Source organism: Oncorhynchus tshawytscha, linkage group LG10 (genome assembly GCF_018296145.1).
Source record: "Oncorhynchus tshawytscha isolate Ot180627B linkage group LG10, Otsh_v2.0, whole genome shotgun sequence".
NCBI classification, from domain to species: domain Eukaryota; kingdom Metazoa; phylum Chordata; class Actinopteri; order Salmoniformes; family Salmonidae; genus Oncorhynchus; species Oncorhynchus tshawytscha.
This window is the reverse complement of record NC_056438.1, coordinates 41,532,864-41,557,541: the sequence shown is the minus strand read 5'-3', so window position 1 is coordinate 41,557,541 and position 24,678 is coordinate 41,532,864. Positions and strand designations below refer to the sequence as shown.

Sequence of the window (24,678 nt, the reverse complement as noted above, 5' to 3'; positions counted from 1 at the left end):
CAGGTTGTAATGCAATTTTTTTTTTGAAAAATGGCAAGGGGGATAAATACTTAAGGAAGGCACTGTCATTAAACCTGCAAAACTGTCCCTAAGTCTTCTCTATGCAAGGACAGAGAGAGGGAGCCTGTCCCATGACCAACTACTCTCTACTAATAAACACCCTTAATTTCCATACAATGCGGCAGCAATAAAAAGACGATAACACCCACAATGAAAAAGCTGCATCATCCAAAACTTCCCTCCCTCACCTCCCTTACGTTGATTGGCTATTTATTTTGTATTTAACCTTTATTTAACCAGGTAGGCTAGTTGAGAACAAGTTTTCATTTGCAACTGCGACCTGGCCAAGATAAAGCGTAGCAATTCGACACATACAACAACACAGAGTTACACATGGAATAAACTAAACATACAGTCAATAATACAGTAGAACAAAACAAAACAAAAAGTCTATACATAGTGATTGCAAATTAGGTAAGTAATCATTTTATCATTGATAAGGTAGAGATGGTGGAGCCTGTCGCAGCTTAAAAGAGATTAATCAATTTTGTTATCCTCATGTGGCCCAGACCATAGACGAGCACTTTATTAGATTGGGGAATTCAATGCTGTCAGCTTCTCTGATTTCATTACTATGCGTCTTCAGAAGACAAAAAAGAAAAGGAAAAAATTAAGAAAGGAGAGATCTGCTTATTAAAATAATGGAAACTTTGGTCATTATTCATGTCACTCCTCATGGTTGTTGATGAGCCGCTGAGCGTTTATCATTTAAGGCATGATGCACTAAGAGTTAAGTGAGCTGTAATCCTGGAAAGATTGCTCTGAGACCGGCTTTCAGAAATCAGAGCAAGGCGAGATCCCCAGGAGGTCTCTCTCTCAGTGTGTGACAACGCTTCCTTTACAGATTTGTCTGCTGATAGTCAGAGACGAGAGTGGAAACGAAAACAAAACCTGCTATAGTTCATGATGATTTACTGGGGTAATAATGCTCTTAAGAACATACAAATGTGAGACAAGTTGGAAGTACCGTAACATACATCATTGCTGCACTCTAGACACAATTGTGGTTTAATCCATATATTGTATCGCATTTAACTTCTGAACTTGGACAATGGCTGAAAAATATTTTAATGCGTGAATCTCTAGTCATTTCCACGTGTTTTTACAACAGCTAGTATATTTACTGCCACAATAAAGTAGCTGCAAAAATACCCCATAGTGTGTGTTGTTATTAGTAAGGATGGGGAGGTCGGAGATGTCTCTTCTGTAACTGCAATTCAGCACTGCCGAGACCAAGGAACAGTAGTCCATGCATTTAGTAGTGTGCACTGTAACAGAGTTGTGTGCAATAGCTACTGTAATGAAAATCAACATGAATAAATGTATGAATTCAGGAAAACAAGTGTGGTTGTCCTACTCACCTGTTTGATTGCATGCAACAGCTTACCATAGCAGTAGACTATGACCAGGAAGGGGATGATGAGGCAGAAAACAAAGAGGCAGAGGATGTACGAGACATTGTTGGCACTCTTGGCCTTCCAGTCCACGGAACAGGTGGTACCGGGCCCCTCGGGGCCGTAGCGGCTCCAGCCGAAGAGCGGCGGCAGGGTCCACATCAAGGAGTAGAACCAAGAGAAAGCAATGCCCAAGGCTACCTTCCGGTAGTTGGTGGAGTCGGCCTTGGTTGGGCCCATCATGGTGCTGTAGCGCTCGTAGGAGAGCACGGCCAGGGAGATGAGGGACACGATGCCTGGAAACGAGAACACAGACACTCGATCAGACTATGTAGAACAGGGTCAATACAGGAGTTCATCGGGGGGTCAAAGACAACACAGACACAACACTCCAGCCTTAAAACAAACGTTTACCTACGGGGTGTTTAAACAAAAATGCATGCAGAAACATTAGTGGGAGTGCTCATACAGACACAAGTATCACACTTGAGTGTATGCTGGCTTCCTACTGTTTTACCCTGGAAGGGTAAGTAATGCATCCATATAGGTTGTTATTAATTTGCAAAGAGAGATTCCAATGTACATGTAAGTGTGATTGCTTCACACAAAGTAGCATAGGGCATGCAGAATTAAGTTTTAGACATTCTGCAGGAGGGCCAATGATACCAGTGATGAAGAGATGCCACAAAAGCTTCCATATAGCATTCTATAATTTCTCACCTTTCAATGCACATACTTCCTGCTCTGCAGCATTTGCAAAGGAGCATTTCATATCCAGCCACTGCTCCCAGAAACCTGACCCCTCATCTTCTTTATCTTGTTTGTTTTTTCATTGAAGTGAAACGTAATATTTGTATGTAATATTTCCGCCATCGTTTCCTATGACCGAAAAGGACATCAGAACAGCGATCACTAACCTTGATTTGGATGAGGATTTCTACTTCAACGAGTCGAGGGAGCAGGACATACCACTCACCCCGGACCAGGCCCTAATTTAAAAAAAATGTATTTCACCTTTATTTAACCAGGTAGGCCAGTTGAGAACAAGTTCTCATTTACAACCTCGACCTGGCCAAGATAAAGCAAAGCAGTGCGGCAAAAAACAACAACACAGAGTTACACATGGGATAAACAAAAGTACAGTCAATAACACTATAGAGAAATCTATATACAGTGTGTGCAAATGGAGTAAGGAGGTAAGGCAATAAATAGGCCATAGTATCGAAGTAATTACAATTTAGCAAATTATCACTGGAGTGATAGATGTGCAGATGATGATGTGCAAGTAGAGATACTGGTGTGCAAAAGAGCAAAAAGTAAATAAAAACAATATGAGGATGAGGTAGACAGTTAGATGGGCTATTTACACATGGGCTATGTATCCCAGATACTCGGAAAAGGAAAAGACGGCGTAAGAGAGGCCGGCATGCGGGCACCCTTACAAAACTAAGTCTGCAAATAAATTAGCCACCTCTATCCTCCGTACAATTGGCGAACGTACAATCACTGGAGAACAAACTGGACGAGCTCCGTTCAAGACTATCCTATGTTCCTCGGAGTCGTGGCTGAACGAGAGCATGGATAATATACATCTAGTGTTTATTTCTATGCATTGGCAGTATCAAACGGAAGCATCGGGTTAGCTCAAGGGGGGAGGTGAATGTCTTTTTGTTAACAACAGCTGTAATACTAAGAAAGTCTTGAGGGTTCTGCTTGCCTGAGTTATAATACCTCATGATAAGTTGTAGACCATACTATTTACCAAGAGAGTTTTCATCTATGTTTATTATAGTTGTCTATTTACCACCAGAAACTAATGCTGGCACTAACACCGCACTCAAAGAGATGTATAGGGCCATAAGCAAACAAGAAAATGCTCATCCAGAGGCGATGCTCCTAGTGGCCGGTGATTTTAAAGCAGGGAAACTGAAATATGTCTTACCTAATTGTCATCTGTGCAACTAGAGGATCAAAACTCTAGATCACCTTTACTCCACACACTGAAATGCATACAAAGCTCTCCCTCACCCTCCATTTGGCAAAGCTGACCATAACTCTATCCTCCTGAATCCTGCTTACAATCAAAAACTCAAACAGGAAGTACCAGCTCAATATGGAAGTGGTCCGATGAAGCGGATGATAAGCTACAGGACTGTTTCGCTAGCGTCTGGTCATCCGTCTGGTCCTGCAGCTTTGTGAATGTTAACCTGTTTAAAAGTCGTACTGACATAGGCTACGGAGTGCGTGATCACACAGTCATCCGGAACAGCTGGTGCTCTAATGCATGGTTCAGTTGCGCTTGTGCCAGAAACTCTGCGATAAAGTCAAATGTTACAGGTGTGGCGAGATTGGCCATGTTGCTGTGCAGTGCAGCAAAGCCAGTGAGGTGAACTGCTACAAATGCGGCAACACCGGCCACCTGGCGAAAGAGTGCACTATCGAAGCCACCACATAATCAGTGCCCTTTGTTGCCCCTCCTATTTTTTTCATAGAGCATAGAATAAAGCATAGTTTGTAAGCCCTGCCACATCCGACGAGCGTCAAAGCATGTGTAGTAGAATTTGATCTTAGTCCTGTATTGACGTGTTTGATGGCTCGTCGGTGGTCGTAACAAGATTTCTTATAAGCGTCCGGATAAGTGTCCCGCTCCTTGAGAGTGGCAGCTCTAGCCTTTAGCTCAGTGCGGATGTTGCCTGTAATCCATGGCTTCTGGTTGGGATATGTATGCATGTTCACTTTGGAGACGACGTCGTCGATGCACTTATCAAGCCGGTGACTCATGTGGTAAACTCCTCAATGCCATTGGATGAATCAAGTCTGTTGTTAGCAAGACAGTCCTGTAATTTAGCATCTACTTCCTCTGACCCCTTCTGTATTGAGCGAGTCACTGGTACTTCCTGCTTTAATTTTTGCTTGTAAGCAGGAATCAGGAGGATAGAATTATGGTCAAATTTGCCAAAAGGAGGGCGGGGGAGAGCTTTGTATTTATCTCTGTGTGTGGAGTGAAGGTGGTCGAGAGTTTTTTTTCCTCTGGTTGCACAGATGACAAAATTTGGTTCAATTGATTTAAGTTTGCATGCATTAAAGTCCCCGGCCACTAGGAGCATTGCTTCTGCATGAGCATTTTCTTGTTTGCTTATGGCCTTATAGAGTTGGTTGAGTGCGGTCTTAGTGCCAGCAGCGGGCTGTGGTGGTAAATAGACGGCTACGAATAATATAGATGAGAACTCTCATGGTAGATAGCTTATCATAAGGTAATAATCAATAATAATAATAATCAATGCTGCAGAAATTATTTGGTACCTTTCCCCAGATCTGTGCCTCAACACAATCCTGTCACGGAGCTCTACGGACAATTCCTTCGACCTCATGGCTTGGTTTTTACTCTGACATGCACTATCAACTGTGGGACCTTATATAGACAGGTGTGTGCCTTTCCAAATCATGTCCAATCAATTGAATTTACCACCGGAGGACTCCAATCAAGTTGTAGAAACATCAAAAGGATGATCAATGGAAATAGGATGCACCGGAGGTCAATTTCGAGTCTCATAGCAAAGGGTCTGAATACTTATGTAAATAAGATATTTGTTTTTAATTTTCTATACATTTGCAAACATTTTCAAAAATCTGTTTTTGCTTTGTCATTATTGTGTGTAGATTGATGAGGATTTGTTTTTATTTAATCAATTTTAGAATAAGGCTGTAACGTAACAAAATATGGAAAAAGAAAGGAGTCCGAATACACTGTTTCTACCTCGATTATCTCATACACCTGCACATCGACTCGGTACTGGTACCCCGTGTATATAGCCAAGTTATCGTTACTCATTGTGTATTTATTATTACTTTAATTATTACATGTTACTACTTTTCTATTATTTCTTTATAAGAATTTCACTGTTAGTCTACACCTGTTGTTTATGAAGCATGTGACAAATAACATTTGATTTGATCCATGAGGCTGTCCTTCACGGCCATTGATTTCCAACAGCAATGAAGCAGACCCAACCAGCCCTCTAATTTAAAAGTGTGGGCCAGAGACCTTTCACTGAGCTGCTGTATAGTTCTTAGCTCTCACAGGCAATGGGAGATATTGCATGGGTTCTGAAAGTGCAGGTTGTTTAGGTGTGAGTGTACGTTCATCTGTGCGCGCACACCGGTTCACAGCAGTGTCTGCATACATGTGTAATATACAGCTGTTGACTGTTTGAGCCGCAGGCAAAGCTCAGAGATATTAATCACATGTTTACCTCATACGACCACGGCTACTGGATTCACATGTGCTTGCTTGATGGACTTAATGGACGTTTTTATTGATACTCTTGATCTATCTGGGCTGGTGAGATGTGTAGCTTTATGAAAGTTATGAAATTGCAATATATTACAAAAAATGACACCAAAATACTACAGCATCTCATGGTTTCAATACATAGACATCCAGGTAGTCCATTTAATAAAGTGCCCAGTATCTTCTCTGTGCACTGACCCCAGCATATTCAAGCATCTAAACGTATAATAAAGGCGATGCTCTGTTGATGGAGAGCTGTATACAGCCAACAAATTACTCAAATCAAATAGAATTAGTCAAAAATAATTAAAGCCTTTCTTCAAAGACGGCGAATATGAAATCTAATATTCCCATCATTATGTGTAGGAAACAACCGCCGAAATTAGGTTATGTTAGTTGGCCAAGCAGATGCCTCTGCCCAAGTTTGGACCAGCTCGCTAGCATGAAATCAACATGGGACTGCTTATTCAAAGTAGAGCCTTATGGAGTGAGACACAAACTCGATGGACCTCACATCAGAGAGGCCAGCTTAATCTAATATCCTCAACATTTTCAAAATGTTTTGAAATTACCTAAATAAGATGAAATCCACTTGAGCATTTCCCCCGTTTTGGGTTAGTTCCTTGTGCATCGTGTATTTGTCTTTCACAGAAAATCGAATCAAGTAAATGTTTCGTTATTGTACAGTTTTTATCACAGGATGAAATGATACCTACATTTGCCCAATAATTGACTGCAGCGATTTTTCTGCCATTGAAATCCTTGGGTGGGCCGTCTAAGCGTTTCTTTGGGGCGCCTAAAATCAAACTGTCAGAATTTCATTTTCAGTGTGGAAAAGCGCTTTCAGTGTTAACTTAAACCAGAGATAAAGTATGTAGAAAAGATAATGGTCCTATACATTTTTTTATAATATAATCTACACAGTCAGGAAGATTTAAAAATTGCAATAACAATGAATTTAGCGGTATGTAATTTGTGTTTACGTTTGAGCAAAAGAACACAGGATTAGCCATGGCAAAATGAGTAGAATTACAGGAAATTTGGTTTGAAACTGCAGCTCTATTGAGAACTTTGAGAAAATGATCTCTACATTTCAGCTACAATGGGTGTGCGACCATGCCAGAAAAAAATCCTGAACTGCCGTCATTTCTGATTTCCATTTAGGGCAGTAACTCAACATCTGGAAAAGTTTAATCAGTGCAAAAGTTTCCCTATCAAATATAAAGTTGAGAGCTCACCACAAATGTTTTGCAAAAGGTTTTCATGCACACTATCTGTAGTTCAACCATAGTCAACCTTGTGGAAAAACCACACCAATTTCACACGTGAACAAGTGAAGTGTTCCAAAAACACATTTTCACAAAATCAGTATAGAATACAGAATCCTTTGTACCATAAGGAAAATACAATCAGCAAGAAAATGAATGAAGGCCCATTGTTAAAAGTTTGGACTCAAATGGATACACTGTTTTATTATGGAGAAGAGGCTCTGTGATTAAATGAATTCAATTTAGAAAGAGGACAACCACTCTGAATGACTTTCAATGTGGGAATGATACAGATTAGAGAAAGGAAGCCTTTGCAAAAGTTTGGGAACCTCTGCTTTATCTTTCATAAGGCCAGAGGAGGTGCATACATTTAAAAGGAATTACAGGCACAAAAGGTCAAAGAATGCACCACTGACAAGATACAGGATCTGAAAGTGGCTTACACAATTAACATAAGCTGTGTACTTTTTTTCTTTGTATGAATAAAAGGTTACGGATAAAGTACAAATGACTGCCTTTGCTTTCGGCACCCAAGGCAAGTCTGTATAGGAATACTAATGCTCTGAAATACCACCTCCCATCATACATAATGAGTATTGTGAGATGTGTTTATTCACTATTTATTGGACTTGCTCATTACCATCGTATCATGACCTTTACGTTAGTGTTTTTGCTTCCCATTACTGTTGAGAGTTCTCACCGACCTTGACAAAAAAAAAAAATAGACGAATCCAGGCCATATACAGAATACAGTCCAACTTCAGCAAGAACAGACAAGGTTAGGTTAATTCAAAGCCTGTGTACACCTGAGGCAGATACAATATACAGTGGGGCAAAAAAGTATTTAGTCAGCCACCAATTGTGCCAGTTCTCCCACTTAAAAAGATGAGAGAGGCCTGTAATTTTCATCATAAGTACACTTCAACTATGACAGACAAAATGAGAAAAAATAATCCAGAAAATCACATTGTAGGATTTTTAATTAAGTTATTTGCAAATTATGGTAGAAAATAAGTATTTGGTCAATAATAAAAGTGTATCTCAATACTTTGTTATATACCCTTTGTTGGCAATGACAGAGGTCAAACGTTTTCTGTAAGTCTTCACAAGGTCTTCACATACTGTTGCTGGTATTTTGGCCCATTGCTCCATGCAGATCTCCTCTAGAGCAGTGATGGTTTGGGGCTGTTGCTGGGAAACACAGACTTTCAACTCCCTCCAAATATTGTCTATGGGGTTGAGATCTGGAGACTGGCTAGGCCACTCCAGGACCTTGAAATGCTTCTTACGAAGCCACTCCTTCTTTGCCCAGGCGGTGTGTTTGGGATCATTGTCATGCTGAAAGACCCAGCCACGTTTCATCTTCAATGCCCTTGCTGATGGATAGATGTTTTCACTCAAAATCTCACGATACATGGCCCCATTTATTCTTTTCTTTACAAGGATCAGTCGTCCTGGTCCCTTTGCAGAAAAACAGCCCCAAAGCATGATGTTTCCACCCCCATGCGTCACAGTAGGTATGTTGTTCTTTGGATGCAACTCAGCATTCTTTGTCCTCCAAACACGACGAGTTGAGTTTTTACCAAAAAGTTATATTTTGGTTTCATCTGACCATATGACATTCTCCCAATCTTCTTCTGGATCATCCAAATGCTCTCTAGCAAACTTCAGACGGGCCTGGACATGTACTGGCTTAAGCAGGGGGACACGTCTGGCACTGCAGGATTTGAGTTCCTGGCGGCGTAGTGTGTTACTGATGGTAGGCTTTGTTACTTTGGTCCCAGCTCTCTGCAGGTCATTCACTAGGTCCCCCCGTGTGGTTCTGGGATTTTTGCTCGCCGTTTTTGTGATCATTTTGACCCCACGGGGTGAGATCTTGCGTGGAGCCCCAGATCGAGGGAGATTATCAGTTGTCTTGTATGTCTTCCATTTCCAAATAATTGCTCCCACAGTTCATTTCTTCAAACCAAGCTGCTTACCTATTGCAGATTCAGTCTTCCCAGCCTGCTGCAGGTCTACAATTTTATTTCTGGTGTTCTTTGACAGCTCTTTGGTCTTGGCCATAGTGGCGTTTGGAGTGTGACAGTTTGAGGTTGTGGACAGGTGTCTTTTATACTGATAACAAGTTCAAACAGGTGCCATTAATACAGGTAACGAGTGGAGGACAGAGGAGCCTCTTAAAGAAGAATTTACAGGTCTGTGGGAGCCAGAAATCTGCTTGTTTGTAGGTGACCAAATACTTATTTTCCACCATAATTTGCAAATAAATTCATAAAAAATCCTACAATGTGATTTTCTGGATTTTTTTTCTCATTTTGTCTGTCATAGTTGAAGTGTACCTATGATGAAAATTACAGGCCTCTCTCATCTTTTTAAGTGGGAGAACTTGCACAATTGGTGGCTGACTAAATACTTTTTTGCCCCACTGTATATACAAAGGTATGCGGACACCCCTTTAAATTAGTGGGTTTGGATATTTCAGCCACATCCGTTGCTGACAAGTGTATATATATTACACAGCCATGCAATCTCCATAGACAAACATTGGCAGTAGAATGGCCTTAATAATGAAGTGCTCAGTGACTTTCATGTGGCACTGACATAAGATGCCACCTTTCAACAAGTAAGTTTGTCAAATTTATGCCCTACTAGAGCTTCCCCGGTCAACTGTAAGTGCTGTTATTGTGAAGTGGGAATGTCTAAGAGCAACAATGGCTCAGCCACAAAATGGTAGGCCACACAAGCTCACAGAACGGGACCGCCAAGTGCTGAAGCGCTTAAAATCATTTGTCCTCGGTTGTAACAGTTCCAAACTGCCTCTGGAAGCAACGTCAGCACGAACTGTTCATCTGCAGTTTCATGAAATGGGTTTCCATGGCTGAGCAGCCGAACACAAGCCTAAGATCACCATGTGCAATACCAAGCGTCAGCTGGAGTGGTTTGAAGCTCGCTGCCATTGGACTCTGGAGCAGTGGAAACGTGTTCTCTGGAGTGATGAATCACGCTTCACCATCTGACAGTACGAGGGACAAATGTGGGTTTGGCGGATTCCAGGAGAACTCTACCTGCCCGAATGCATAGTGCCAACTGTAAAGTTTGGTGTAGGAGGAATAATGGTCTGGGGCTATTTTTTATGGTTCGGGCTAGCCGCCTTAGTTCCAGTGAAGGGAAATCTTAACGCTACAGCATACAATAACATTCTAGACGATTCTGTGCTTCCAACTTTGTGGCAACAGTTTGGGGAAGGCCCTGTCCTGTTTCAGCATGACAATGCCCCTGTGCACAATGCGAGGTCCATACAGAAATGGTTTGTTGAGATTGGTGTGGAAGAACTTGACTGGCCTGCACAAAGCCATGATCTCAACCCCATCCAACACCTTTGGCATGAATTGGAATGCCGACTGCGAGCCAGGCCTAATCGCCCAACATCAGTGCCCAACCTGACTAATGTTAATTTGGCTGAATGGAAGCAAGTCCCCGCAGCAATGTTCTAATATCTAGTTGAAAGCCTTCCCAGATGAGTGGAGGCTGTTATAGCAGCAAAGGGGAACCAACTCAATATTAATGCCTATGATTTTGGAATGAGATGTTCGATGAGCAGATGTCCACATACTTTTGGTCATGTAGTGCATTACCGTATGCAGGATCACGAAGCAATGATGGGGGGAAGGAAGTTCAAAAAGAGGAAGGAAGTGATTTTCAATATAATAGAGGACAATGACACTACGAGATAAGGATACAAATGCAAAGAGGAGTTGGACTGGCTAAATGGTTGCCCAAGGCTGCTAACTAAGCAAGCCCTTTAATGTGAAATAAGATGTGTGACTGCAATAATGTTTTCCGGTCTTAAACCTGCTGAGTTCTCATCTCAGGCCATTAAGTTGAGGCAGCAGGTTCTAAAGTCATTCCAGACATCACTTAACTACAATAATGGCCGTTCAGGTCCAAAGGCGAGACTGATGTATGCAAAATTCAGCTGTTTTTACAGCCTGAAAACCAAAGCTAATGTCATAATGTCATGCTAATGTCATGAGCACAGCTTCTTGAGGGTCCTCTTGAGGGTAAGTTAGTGTGCTTTTCTTTAGGTAGATTGCTTATTCAGCGATATGATGTTCCTATGCTGGGCAACTAACAACATAGAATAAAGACGGTGTTACAACTTGAGATCTGCACACTTAACACAAATTTCCACATAAGTCACCCATTGACATCAATTAATGATTTTACATGAAAGTCTGAGTTGTGTACACTTACCTCACCTCTGAATTGGCCTGAAAGAGAATATGAAGTGAGAGGTTATCCTTGTCAGTATTTGTTGTCACACAGCTGTCAAGAAAAACAACCAAGAAAACAGTGCAGATAGATAGGGCAGCAGTATTTGTTTTTTTATGTGTTATTTCTTACATTATTAGCCCAGAATATTTTTTGTGTTATTACATACAGACAGGAAGATCTTTTGGATATCAGAGCGGCGGTAACTCACCAGCATTACCAGCATTACGATAAAGAATACAAATTTCCCAAATCGCATCCTTTGTTCGTACCCCCCCAGGGCAATTGAACTGATTCCAGAGGCTGATCCAAAACACCGCCGGCAGAGAAGAGGGATTCGGAGTGGACATCAAGTCCGAGTATATTACTCGCTAATGTTCAGTCTCTGGATGATAAAGTTGACGAGCTCACGGAGACGATTTTCTTCCAGAGAGACATCAGGGATAGTAACATACCCTGTTTCACGGAAACATGGCTCTCTAGGGATATACCCAAAGCTCAGTTCATTGCACAGACAGGAATACATTTAGGAAGAAAAAGGGCGGGGGTGTATGGTTCATGATTAACTACTCATGGTGTGATTGTGATAACATACAGGAACTCATGTCCTTTTGTTCACCCGACCTAGAATACCTCACAATCAAATGCAGACCGTATTTCCCCCTCAAGAGACATCTCTTTGGTTATAGTCACAGCCGTGTATATTCCCCCTCAAGCCGATACCACGGCGGCCCGCAAAGAATTTCACTGGACTTTAGGCAAACTGGAAACCACATCTCCTGAGGCGGCATTTATTGTAGCTGGGGATTTTAGCAAAGCAAATTTGAGGAAAACGCAACCGAAGTTCTATCAACACATTGACTGTAGTACTCACGCTGCTAAAATACTCAACCACTGCTACTCCAACTTCCCGGGATATCTACAAAGCCCTCCCTTTGGCAAATCTGATCACGACTCCATTTTGCTCCTCCCTTCCTATGGGCAGATACTCAAACAGGAAGTACCAGTGCTAAGGACTATTCGACGCTGGTCTAACAAATTGGAATCCACACTTCAAGATTGTTTTGATCACGCGGACTGGGATATGTTCTGGGTAGCCTCTGAGAATAACGTCGGCGAACACACTGATACGGTGACTGAGTTTATCAGGAAGTGTATAGGAAATGTTGTACCTACTGTGACTATTAAAACCTACCCTAACCAGAAACCGTGGATAGATGGCAGCATTCACGCAAAACTGAAAGCAGGATCCACTGCATTTAACCATGGCAAGGTGACTGGGAATATGGCCGAATACAAACTGTGTAGTTATTCCTTCCGCAAGGCAATCAAACAGGCAAAAAGTCAGTACAAAGACAAAGTGGAGTCGTGATTCAACGGCTCAGACACTACACGTATGTGACAGGGTCTACAGACAATCACTGACTACAAAGGGAAAACCAGCCACGTTGCGGACACTGACTTCTTGCTTCCGGACAAGCTAAACACCTTCTTTGCCTGCTTCGTGTATAACACAGTGCTACCGACCACTGTGGGCTCTCCTTCTTCGTGGCAGATGTGAGTAAGACATTTAAGCGTATTAACCCTCGCAAGGCTGCCGGCCGAGATGGCATCCTTAGCAGCGTCCTCAGAGCATGCGTAGACCAGCTGGCTGGAGTGTTCATGGACATATTCAATCTCTCCCTATCCCAATCTGCTGTCCCCACATGCTTCAAGATGGCCACCATTGTTCCTGTACCCAAGAAAGCTAAGGTACCTGAACTAAATGACTATCGCTCCATAGCACTCACTTCTGTAGCACTCACTACCTGACCTGACACCCTAGACCCACTTCAATTTGCTTACCGCCCCAATAGATCCACAGAAGATAGATCCACAGATCCATGCAATCGCCATTGCACTGCACACTGACCTATCCCATCTGGACAAGAGGAATACCTAGGTAAGAATGCTGTTCATTGATTATAGCTCAGCATTCAAAACCATAGTACCCTCCAAACTCATCATTAAGTTCGAGGTCCTGGGTCTGAACCCCAACCTGTGCAACTGGGTACTAGACTTCCTGATGGGCCGCCCCTGAGTGGTGGTGAAGGTAGGAAACAACACCCCAACTTCGCTGATCTTCAGCACTTGGGCCCCACAAGGGTGTGTGCTCAGCCCCCTCCTGTTCACCCTTGATTGCGTGGCCATGCATGCCTCCAACTCAATCATCAAGTTTGACACAACAGTAGTAGGCCTGATTACTAACAACGAGACAGCCTACAGGGAGGACGTGAGGGCCCTGGGAGTGTGGGGCCAGGAAAATAACCTTTCACTCAATGTCAACAAAACAAAGGAGCTGATCATGGTCATCAGGAAATAGCAGAGGGAGCACCCCCCTATCCACATCGATGGGACCGCAGTGGAGAAGGTGGAAAGCTTCAAGTTCCTAGTTCCTATCACTGACCATCTGAAATGGTCCACCCACACAGACAGCCTGGTGAAGAAGGCGCAACAGTGCCTCCTCAACCTCAGGAGGCTGAAGAAATTTGGCTTGGTAACTAAATCACTCACAAACTTTTACAGATGCACAATTTAGAGCATCTTGTCGGGCTGTATCACGGGCTGTTTCACGGGCTGTACCGCCTGGTACGGCAACTACACCGCCCACAACTGCAGGGTTCTCCAGAGGGTGGTGCGGTCTGCCCAACGCATCACCGGGGAAAAACTACCTGCCCTCCAGGACACCTACACCTATGTCACAGGAAGGCCAAAAATATAATCAAGGAAATCATCCACCCGAGCCACTGCCTGTTCACCCCGCTATCATCCAGAAGGCGAGGTCAGTACAGGTGCATCAAAGCTGGCACTGAGAGACTGAAAAACAGCTTCTATCTCAAGGCAATCAGACTGTTAAATGGACATCACTAGCACATTAGATGCTGCTGCCTTATATACATAGACTTGAAATCACTGGCCACTTTAATAATGGAACACTAGTCACTTTAATAATGTTTACATATTTTGCATTACTCATCTTATATGTATATACTGTATTCGGAGGAGAAGGCTGTCGTTTTATGGTCCCCTAACCAATTGTGCTATTGTGTGTTTTTTCACGTTATTTGTAACTTATTTTGTTCATAATGTTTCTGCCACCGTCTCTTATGACCGAAAAGAGCTTCTAGATATCAGGACAGCGATTATTCACCCAGTACTGGAAGAAGATTTTTTCTTCAACGAGTCGGACACAAAGAATTTACACCAGACACCAGAGAAGGCCCTCATCCCCGTCATTCGCAGGAAAAAGAGACGGAGATATCGGGGACGTAGGTCTGGGTGCCTTGTAATGATCCGGCGGCGAGTGGGAAATTTACCATCGGTCCTTTACCATCGGCCTTTACCATCGGTCCCTATTGGCCAACGTACAATCATTGGATAATGAAAGAGACAAACTACTAGCACGTATATCCTACCAACGGTACTTTAAAAACTGTAATATCTTGTGTTTCATTGAGTCGTCTGTCGGGTTTTACGCGTTTTCGGCAAGATAGAACAGCAGCCTCTATGTATATTTGTAAACAACAGCTGGTGCGTGTAATCAAAGGACGTCTCAAGGTTTTGCTCGCCTGTGGAAGAGTATCTCATGATAACCTGTAGACCACACTATTTACCAGGAGAGTTTTCATCTATATTCTTCGTAGCTGTCTATTTACCACCACAAACCAATGATGGCACTAAGATCGCACTCAAGCAGCTGTAAAAAGAAAAACGCTCATCCAGAAGCAGAGCCCCTAGTGGCCGGGGACTTTAATGCAGGGAAACTTGAGTTTACCTAATTTCTACCAGCATGTTAAATGTGCAACCAGAGGAAAAACAACTCTAGACCCCCTTTACTCCACACACAGAGAATGCGTACAAAGCTAGCCCTCCATTTGACAAATCTGACCATAATTCTATCCTCATGATTCCTGCTTACAAGCAAAAACTAAAGCAGGAAGCACCAGTGACTCGGTCAATAAAAAACTGGTCAGAGGAAGAAGATGCTAAACTACAGGACTGTTTTGCTAACAACAGACTGGAAAATGTTCTGGGATTCTTCCGACGGCATTGAGGAGTACACCACATCAGTCACTGGCTTCATCAATAAGTGCATTGATTATGTTGCCCCCACAGTGACTATACGTACATACCCCAACCAGAAGCCATGGATTACAGGCAACATCTGCACTGAGCTAAAGGCTAGAGCTGACGCCTTCAAGGAGCGGGACTCTAACCCGGAAGTTTATAAAAAATCCCGCTATGCCCTCCAACGAACCATCAAACAGGCAAAGTGTCAATACAGGACTAAGATTGAATCGTACTACACTGGCTCCGAAGCTCGTCAGATGTGGCAATGCTTGCAAACTATTACAGACTACAAAGGGAAGCACAGCCACGAGCTGCCCAGTGACACGAGCCAACTAGGTGAGCTAAATTACTTCTATGCTCGCTTCGAGGCAAGTAACACTGAAACATGCATGAGAGCGTCAGCTGTTCCAGACGATCATGCTCTCTGTTGCCGATGTGAGTAAGACCTTTAAATAGGTCAACATTCACAAGGCCGTAGGGCCAGATGGATTACCAGGATGTGTACTCCCAGCATGCTCTGACCAACTGGCAAGTGTCTTCACTGACATTTTCAACCTGTCCCTGATTGAGTCTTTACCACCAACATTTTTCAAGCATGTACCCAAGAACACTAAGGTCACCTGCCTAAATGACTTCTGACCATAGTACTCACGTCTGTAGCCATGAACTGCTTTGAAAGGCTGGTCATGGCTCACATCAACACCATTATTCCAGAAACTCTAGACCCACTCCAAATGGTATACCGCCCAAACACATCCACAAATGATGCAATCTCTATTGCACTCCACACTGCCCTTTCACACCTGGACAAAAGGAACACTTATGTGAGAATGCTATTCATTGACTACAGCTTCGGGTTCAACACCATAGTGCCCTCAAAACTCATCACCAAGCTAAGGACCCTGGGACCAAACACCTCCCTCTGCAACTGGATCCTGGACTTCCTGACGGGCCGCCCCAAGGTGGTAAGGGTAGGTAACAACACATCCGCCACCCTGACCCTCAACACGGGGAGCCCCTCAGGGGTGCATGCTCAGTCCCCTCCTGTACTCCCTGTTCACTCATGATTGCATGGCCAGGCACGACTCCAACACCATCATTAAGTTTGCTGATGACACAACAGTTCACCGACTGTTCACCGACAACGATAAGACAGCCTATAGGGAGGAGGTCAGAGACCTGGAGCCAGGACAACAACCTCTCCCTCAACGCAATAAAGACAAAGGAGAAGATTGGGGACTAAAGGAAAAGGAGGACCGAGCCAGCCCCCATTCTCATTGACTGGGCTGTAGTGAAGCAGGTTGAGAGCTTCAAGTTCCTTGGTGTCAACATCAACAACAAACTATCATGGTCCAAACACACCAAGACAGTCATGAAGAGGGCACGACAAAGCCTATTCCCCCTCAGGAGACTGAAAACATTTGGCATGGTTCCTCAGATCCTCAAAAGGTTCTACAGCTGCACCATCGAAAGCATCCTGACTGGTTACATCACTGCCTGGTACGGCAATTGCTCGGCCTCTGACCGCAAGGCACTACAGAGGGTAGTGCGTACGGCCCAGTACATCACTGGGGCTAAGTTACCTGACATCCAGGACCTCTACACCAGGTGGTGTCAGAGGAAGGCCCTAAAAATTGTCAAAGACTCCAGCCACCCTAGTCATAGACTGCCCTCTCTGCTACCGCACGGCAAGCGGTACCGGAGCACCAAGTCTAGGTCCAAAAGACTTCTTAACAGCTTCTACCCCCAAGCCATAAAACTCCTGAACAGCTAATCAAATGGCTACCCAGACTATTTGCATTGTCTCTCCCCTCTTTTGTGCTGCTGCTACTCTCTGTTTATTATCTATGCATAGTCACTTTAACTCCAACTTACATGTAGATTTTACCTCGACTAACCTGTGCCCCCTCGCACATTAAATCTGTACCGGTACCCTCTGTATATAGCCTCGCTATTGCTATTTTACTGCTGCTCTTTAATTATTTGTTACTTCTATTTTTATCTTAACACTTTTTTTCTTAATTTAATTAAGACATTGCTAGTTAAGGGCTTGTAAAGTAAGCATTTCACTGTAAGGTTTAAACCTGTTGTATTCGGCACATGTGACAAATAAAATTTGATTTGATTATATTCTACTGTATCTTACTATATGCCGCTCTGACATTGCTCGTTCAAATATTTATATGTTCTTAATTCCATTCCTTTACTTAGATGTGTGTGTATTGTGTGTATTTTTGTGAAATTGATAGATATTACTGCACTGTTGGAGCTAGAAACACGAAAGTTTCGCTACACCGCAATAACATCTGCTAAACATGTGTATGTGACCAATAACATTTGATTTTATTTCAATTTGATGTTGCAGCAGAGCTCAGCTTAGCGAACGCTTGTGGATATGGAAAGATGCTTAACAGTATATGTGTGGGTGCTGACTACTGCAGCCTCTTGCTTTACACTATCGTAAATATTTGATACCAAACACATTTAAATTGTGTGTATACTATAAATGTGTATACTTTCTGTTTTGTTCCCCTCTAAGTGATTATTTCTTAGAAGCATGATTTATGATACATTTATGATTGTTCTTCCACTGAGTATTTTTCTGACAAGCCTGCATAAGACAAATCCTACAAGCCTGAGTGCATAACACTGAAACTGAGAAATAATCACTTCAAGAGTGACTCTGAGTAATTCCTCAGTCACAGCCAATGGAAAATCAAGCCTTGTTGATGTCTGGGAGTAACAGTGCCCAGCGACCACACACCATGCCTCAGATTCAGATGCCAAAACTTGTCAAAGGGTTAGTAAATTGGCTCCTTGTGGAACATACTGTTATCACTTCGGATAAGTAATGCGGAACCACTGAATGTCTCATATAGTGGGTAACTTAGTAAGCAATAAATCAAGACTAAGAGACTTGAAATGATCACAATGAAATGTCCCAGCCAAAACTCCGGGAGCTGGTGTGATGCTATGTGAGCTTCCTTTCAAGTTGGAGGCAAAAAACTATTTAAGAAGGGAAAAAGTCAAGATAGTTCTGTGAATATAAAAAGTTTTAACAATGTCACAAGGATACCATTTATCTAACCTGAAGGGATGCACTAACACTGTTTCTGTATGAAATTAAATTGTAAATATTTTATGATACTGCCAATATCTCTACCGAAAAGCACCCTTTTTTTGTTTTAGAAGTAAGCCGTTGAAGAGAAGAAAATAACAATTTTCTGTAAATTTCAACTTAATTTCCCAAAAAAATGAATGAATTAAACCATGCAGGAGTATCACTAAACATACATTTTTTATGAAAAATGCATCTGTATTTAATAGGCCTAAATGATGGTTGTATTCTGTTGTTTGCCATGGCTCACCGCCACTGCCAAACCAGTGTGGAAAAGCTTTTTAATGGAACATGCATTGTTTAGCAAAATTCAATTGAAAAAAAATGGATTCATGATACAAAGTTGGATGTGCCATTTTTACATTTTAGCCCACTGAATGTCTCTGCACTGCCTGCATCTCTTAAGGGGCAGATGGAAAACACGTGTATATCTTCGTGACAACATGTCTTATGGACTGACATTCCAGCTTTTATAATGTGTGGTCAAAGGAGAGGGACTAGTATTGGGTGTGATTGGGGCAGTTAAAACTGGTTTGGATGTACAATACTGGGTTGAAACATGACATTTTATTTTAAAATGGTGCCAATGGGTATTAATGCAGGTCTGGACATATTTGCCAGTGGTGTTTTAAACAGGCTTATGGAGACTATTAAAAAGAGCTATAGCTGCTAAATGCTGTTGCATAAAGATAGCAGAGAGCCTGAGATGTTATAAAAAGAGGATATGCACTGGTTCTGGCCTAGAACAACCCGAGCAGCCCACATATGGCCAGTTTCAATAAACTTGTGTTTATATCGGGAAAAAGATCACGGGAACATTGGTGATTCTTCCTTTACAGCCTATTGAGGCCTGGTTGGATGGACTAATGCACTTTGGACAGTTTAATGTGCAAGGCAGCAAATGAGCTGGGCTTCGGGCAATTAGGAGAGATTAGGAGGGTGCCCAACTCCAAAAACAACAGTAAAACCACACAAAGAGGCAGACCGATATCTCTGAATAAGCCCCAGTGGAGTATTTACATAACCTTCATGATCTAACACTCAGACAACTTAACTCATGAGAAGCCAATATGGCACAATTCCAAACTCCAGACATCTGTGAGGGACTGAAGCAGCATCACAGAGTAGGACTGATAAAATTACTCGGAGTCACTGTTGAAGTGATTATTTCAGTTAACTTGAAATCACAGGAAATTAAGTCATTGGTATCCTGAATCTCTGGTACAGTGTAAAGCCTAGTGTTTATGATCTGAACACATACAGTGCCTTGCGAAAGTATTCGGCCCCCTTGAACTTTGCGACCTTTTGCCACATTTCAGGCTTCAAACATAAATGATATAAAACTGTATTTTTTTGTGAAGAATCAACAACAAGTGGGACACAATCATGAAGTGGAACGACATTTATTGGATATTTCAAACTTTTTTAACAAATCAAAAACTGAAAAATTGGGTGGAGGAGAGCATTTGTGAACAGCAGTTTTCAGTTCTTTCCACAGATTCTCGATTGGTTTCAGGTCTGGACTTTGACTTGGCCATTCTAACACCTGGATATGTTTATTTTTGAACCATTCCATTGTAGATTTTGCTTTATGTTTTGGATCATTGTCTTGTTGGAAGACAAATCTCCGCCCCAGTCTCAGGTCTTTTGCAGACTCCATCAGGTTTTCTTCCAGAATGGTCCTGTATTTGGCTCCATCCATCTTCCCATCAATTTTAACCATCTTCCCTGTCCCTGCTGAAGAAAAGCAGGCCCAAACCATGATGCTGCCACCACCATGTTTGACAGTGGGGATGGTGTGTTCAGGGTGATGAGCTGTGTTGCTTTTACACCAAACATAACGTTTTGCATTGTTGCCAAAAAGTTAAATTTTGGTTTCATCTGACCAGAGCACCTTCTTCCACATGTTTGGTGTGTCTCCCAGGTGGCTTGTGGCAAACTTTAAACGACACTTTTTATGGATATCTTTAAGAAATGGCTTTCTTCTTGCCACTCTTCCATAAAGGCCAGATTTGTGCAATATACGACTGATTGTTGTCCTATGGACAGAGTCTCCCACCTCAGCTGTAGATCTCTGCAGTTCATCCAGAGTGATCATGGGCCTCTTGGCTGCATCTCTGATCAGTCTTCTCCTTGTATGAGCTGAAAGTTTAGAGGGATGGCCAGGTCTTCGTAGATTTGCAGTGGTCTGATACTCCTTCCATTTCAATATTATCGCTTGCACAGTGCTCCTTGGGATGTTTAAAGCTTGGGAAATCTTTTTGTATCCAAATCCGGCTTTAAACTTCTTCACAACAGTATCTCGGACCTGCCTGGTGTGTTCCTTGTTCTTCATGATGCTCTCTGCGCTTTTAACGGACCTCTGAGACTATCACAGTGCAGGTGCATTTATACGGAGACTTGATTTACACACAGGTGGATTGTATTTATCATCATTAGTCATTTACGTCAACATTGGATCATTCAGAGATCCTCATTGAACTTCTGGAGAGAGTTTGCTTGCACTGAAAGTAAAAGGTGCTGAATAATTTTGCATGCCCAATTTTTCAGTTTTTGATTTGTTAAAAAAGTTTGAAATATCCAATAAATGTCGTTCCACTTCATGATTGTGTCCCACTTGTTGTTGATTCTTCTAAAAAAAATACAGTTTTATATCTTTATGTTTGAAGCCTGAAATGTGGCAAAAGGTCGCAAAGTTCAAGGGGGCCGAATACTTTCGCAAGGCACTGTAACTAAACACTTTTCTGGAACACTTTTTAAATGCGTCAAGGGATTTAGAATTTCAATGAAAACATGTCATAGTGTTTTTAGATTGTAAACACCAGAACATGTTTATTCGCTGTAACACGTTTTAAACACATTAACACGTTTATTCTCACAATGTGCTTCGGTTTAAAACACTAAACACTGGGAGTGTTGTTTTTACACTGTGAGACGAAAACACATATTTTCATAGTTCCCAGCGTGCCTTTTGAGTGAATGAGAGAGATACCCACCAATGACTGTGTTTGTTAGTGACAGAGACCTGGTTGTTGCATTACATAAATTATACTCCTGAAGCTTTCACCAAGTGACTGCCTTAGTGAATTTGTTTCAATTAAAAGTAAACCCTTTATGGCAACATCTTATATTACATAATGCCTTTAGTTATGGCCTAGTTATCCTCGACATTGCGGTCTGAAAATCCTGGCTCACGGGCCACATCAGACCTGCATGTCACAATACGCTGGTTTGTGAAGTGAGGGAGGATATTCAAGAATTTGAATATTTTATCACACTCAACCTGTACCCTGAATGACTACTATGGTGATGGAATTAATAAACAAGACTAGCTAACAGATTGGATTAGTTGTCAGTTATTTATCTTTGTATAGATTCATTAATTAATCAATGTGCATGAGGAAATGAAATAGATATTAAAACAAACTATTCTAAAAATCTCCCTGCAACAAAGCATACTGGTAAAAATTACGAGGCCCCTCCTACATCTTTTTCACTCTGAGTTAACAGAAATACATTTAACAAGGTGGAGTAATAACACCATTCAATGAAAAATATGTATTAAATTAAATGTCATGTTCAGTTGTGCTGAAATGTAGGTAAGGTGACAGACATTCCTAACACTGAACTAAATAAAAAACATGGAAGGTCACATACATTTCTAAGGATTAGATGCACTCAAAACAGGATGATAGGAAAGTAAACACTTGTCTTTAAATTGAAACACTCAGGAGATATAGATGTCCTCCTGGATGGAACTGACTGGAAAAGGCTGACTATCATGATTAATTCTGTATTCTGAACGCCTGTGTTTAAGATGAGAATACTAGCAAATCAAAATACCTAATGTGCCTAAATGCCTAATGTTTAAGTTTTAAACATTGACGTTTTGGTTATAAACGTGTCAAATGTCATGGTTTTACACTATAGGCATCAGACCATATCACTGCATGGTTTATCAGTAAATAGACAGCTATAAATCCACACACACCGCCACAGTTGATTGTGACTAAAGCTCTTGAAGCATCTCCCGTGCAATACAATTGTATCTATACTCTCATTCTTGGCGAGGAAGCCTATGGTGAGTCTATCTTCGACTTTACAATCTTGCACTCTTGCTACAGTCTCCCAACAAAAAATGTGACAGACAGCACACTGTTGTTAAAACAATCTGGTCGTTGAAAGGACATGAAAGGACATAGCCGACCTGTTGGTGCCCTCACATGCATTTCATTATCCTTTGAAGACCGCATATGAATCGTGTGAAAACTATTATATTTTAACAGACTAAATAACCAATTTGACTCACAACACAGTCGGGCGTGCACTTTAAACACTAATGAAGACTAAACAAAATGTCTAAACACTGTAAATAAGATTCGTTTTTGATGCCAGAGCTATTTTCATGTAGCCTACCTACAGTGAACACCATAATGCAGTTTAATCAAGCAGAGATAATGTTTAACTAGCCTGATTTAATGTGTATGACAAGATATATATATATTTATTTATATATATATATATTAGATCTATCACATTATCTATCACAAATGAGTCAGAGACTTCAGACGGGTATGTCGAAACAAGATATTAATTGATGATATATTGAAGTTTGAATAGAAAGAACCCATCATTCATCTAGGCCTGCATGCTACGGTTGGAACTGATGACTATCGATATGCAATTGTGATATTCAAATTAAACTATAAAAAAAGAATACCAAGCATATCCCCTCTACGCATTGTGCTGGCCAGATTCCAAAAGCGCACACCACATATAGCCTATATCTCTTTCACAAACACATTTGAAACATAACCAAACGCTAATAATGAAGCAACTCCGTAGTACACTTACCAAATAGTGAATTGGCAAAGCCGTACCATACACATCCACTTTTTCCTATGAGCCATCTTCCTTGCGTACTTGCCGCGAAACTGAACGGAGTGCCCACCACACACACAAGCAGATCGCTGAAGGAAATGTTAATTAGTAGCAGGTTGATAGGCGAGCGCAGCACCTTGTAGCGGCAGAAGAGGACGAGAACCATGAGGTTGTTGAGGAATCCGAAGGTACCAATAAAGCCCAAACACACAGCGACTATCAGGTTCCCGGTCGGGCTTAGGGTGGTGCGGTATGACGCTTCCAGATTCCTGTCTCCAGCACCCGCACACAGCGCGCTACTGGTCCTTGTGCAGCCGCCGAGACTCACGTTGGGCACAATCATCGCAATCCGTTTTCTCAGCACAAGCGTGTGGTTGGCATTTTTAGGATAGTTACAATCCATTAGGGTTGATTGCAGAGAAACATTTTGTTTTGAATAATATGTTTTCCAAATGTAGAACTTTGTTTCCCAGTTCATGGTTTAAAACCAGTACAAAGTTTGATAAGGCTGTGCTCCACCATGTGGTAGTTAAAATCCACACACACCGCAGGACTAGACTCTCTCCGTCTGTGTTGATATTGTACTACTTTCACAGATGACGTGAGCGCCGTGGAACTGAGCACAAAATGTATTCGCAGGGGGTCCAAATGACCTGAAAATTCAATGAGGGTTAAAAGGCCAACGCAGATGAAAGCCAGCGAATAGAAGTTATACTGCGGCTGCCTGACCTCTGCCACTTCCACCTTTTATTTTGCTGCCACTTCCACTACAGAAAAAGTAGGGTACAGTTGGCTACACCACCCATATGCAGCCGACTCTCAACTTCTTTTTACCAAAATCTAACCAAATTTAGGCTAAGTGCTGTGATTAGTAGCCTATCACTGAAACTGTTATTCTGTACCTCAGTAACCACAACGTGCAGGCGGTCCATGGTCCTGAAATCTTTGCCAATTGAATTACATAACTACATCAAATATATCCACCAATCAACGGTGCGAAAAGTTTCGTACAAAATAGTTCCCTTTATGAATGTCAGCATCCCATGAGAGAGGAGCTACTCTTCTGTTTCAGAGCAATACTTTTGTTCCTTTTGTTTTACTCGCCTTTTCATTCGTAGCATTTAATCACTCCTTAAAAGACAAGAACACATGTAAATCGGTTATAGGCTACACATGACAGTATGTGCCTGTTTTGTGCTTGTAATCGATCCTTCTACGTTGTTAAGGTAATTTATAATTTCTGTCTAAACAAAGGTGAAGTTGCAAATCCAATAAAGCGTATTC

At 42.0% G+C, this 24,678-nt stretch overlaps 1 pseudogene; it reads right to left on the bottom strand.

Moving 5' to 3' along the window:
* Nucleotides 1-1,443: 1,443 nt before the first annotated feature.
* LOC112260256 lies at nucleotides 1,444-23,901 on the bottom strand (annotated as a pseudogene).
* Between the last annotated feature and the right edge of the window lie 777 nt (nucleotides 23,902-24,678).